Source organism: Athene cunicularia, assembly GCF_003259725.1.
Source record: "Athene cunicularia isolate RWA chromosome 3 unlocalized genomic scaffold, athCun1 chr3_part1, whole genome shotgun sequence".
Classification (NCBI taxonomy): Eukaryota; Metazoa; Chordata; class Aves; order Strigiformes; family Strigidae; genus Athene; species Athene cunicularia.
In genome coordinates, this window is record NW_020799097.1 from 116,801,465 (window position 1) to 116,803,463 (window position 1,999).

Consider the following 1,999-nt stretch of genomic DNA (forward strand, 5'->3'; position numbering starts at 1 on the left):
CGGGCCGGCGAAGGGGGGAGCGGCTACCCCGAGGTAGGCGGCCCTTCCCTTCCTTTCCCTCCGCCCCGCTCCTCTCGGCGGGCGCGGCCGGGCAGGTAGGGGGAAGGTGGCGGCCGCCGTTCTCCGCGGTTTCGGCGCGGTTCGGTAGTTCGCCACAGGCGTCTGGTCGCCGTAGCAAGCGGTGAAAAGGTCCTTCTGGTGAAGGCTGCCGGGGGAAGTTTGATAGGAACGAAGAGCAGCAAAGCTGTAGCTGAGATACTTCCACATATCCCTTTCAGGAAGTGAGAAGTGGTGCAAAGACACCAGAAATAGGATTGAAAAGTTAAATATTAACTTTAGGGGTAAGTTTGAAACGTTTATGAGTCTACTTTAAGACTGATTAGTCTTTGAAAAGGTAGCTACGTAGATATAAGCGCTGTGGTGACCACGGTGAAAAGGTTTCCTCCTCCTGTCCTGAAAGGCTTCCTGCCTAGTGTTGCATTTTGGATGCGAATCCTATAAAAGTGACAGTGAAACACCAGCTGGAGCCATGCTCAGGTGTGCCGTAGCAAGGATGGCTTGGTGGGGGCCTCCGCCTCATTTATATTTAACTGAAACACCGTAACTCCGAGGCTGTGGAGCCATATTGGGTGTACAAGGGGTTGTTGCTTTTAGGCTGCAGTTGCTGAGGGATTTGAGACTAGTCGGGGAAAATAACTTCAGTTCTGAGGGTGCAGTGCCAAAGAATGGAAAGGTATATTTGTGATGTAAGAATGCGTTACAATGCGCAGAATAAAAGTGGGTTGAATTGACCGGTGCTGAGCAAGTGCTTCTCCAAGAGGCAGATTCCCACAGAAGGCCTTTCTTGCCTTAAACTTTTGACTTGCTTTGGTAATAGAGTGACTAGATAAAACACAGTGGAGAAAAAAACCACAAAGCAACACAAAAGCAAAAAAAACCCCCTGACAACAGGAAAGAAAAATATATTAAAAAAAAAAGGAAAAAGTTCTTTCAGATTAAACCCATCCTGGAAAAAAAGTCTCCAGAGGTTGTAAAGGTTGCATCTTTGACACTCGATGGGCAAAACCCAGTTACTTTCATTAGAACAAAGCAGATGTAAAGTTGCTGAACCTCAGACAAAAATCACAGGGTATTTGCTCCCTTTATCACTGTCCTGGACTCAGCTGCTGAGCTGTACTGGCCACATTCATCTCTTCAGACTGCCTGTACATGCACCAAGATTGCATAACTATCAAACATCCTTTGAAACAGGAACTTGAGAGCTCATAACTTTCAGGGCTCTCTGTCACCTGAGGGCACAGGTAGGGCTTTAATTGCCTCAACCAGACTCACCTGAGACCAGTTCTAGTTAAGCTCACAGGCTAAAAGTTCAGTCGTTGCTTGAATGAGGTTGTGGGAATATTTATGGGGTTGTCCTCTGGCTCCTCTCTCTGCATAGAGCAGCACTGTCTTTACTGCTCCTTAGCAGTGCCTTAACTCAATGGCTTTTAGATCTTTATAGGGCAGTTTGGTAAGCTACCTATTTGGTTGTTTGGTTTGTGGCTTTTTTTTTTTTTTTAAATACAGTATGTAGGCAGATGAGCAAATAACTTTTAATGGAAAAGGCTGTCGGGTAATATGAAATTCAGGTCTGTGTTAATTTTGATAGTTGGAAAATCAATGAGAAAACCTTAAAAGGTTGTATTTGGGCCAGAATATTCTGGTGTGTGCTCTTCTTAACTAAGCAAGCTTGTTTTGCCTTACCTACATGGCCAGGAAACAAAACTAAGAAGTTTCTCTGGGTCCTCCATTCAGCCTAAACAGAGACATGATGCAGAGGTTCAGGGAAGCTTGTAAACATCCAAGTCTGCTGCTGCTCAGCTCAGAAACAAATCCTTGTGTTTGTTGTTCAAGCAACTACAGCATCTCTCCTGCAGGCTCTTGGTTACATCAGGCAAAAAAGATGCTCAGTAAACAATAGATACAAGCAAAGGTAGCTGCCAGGCCAGAAGTATTATAA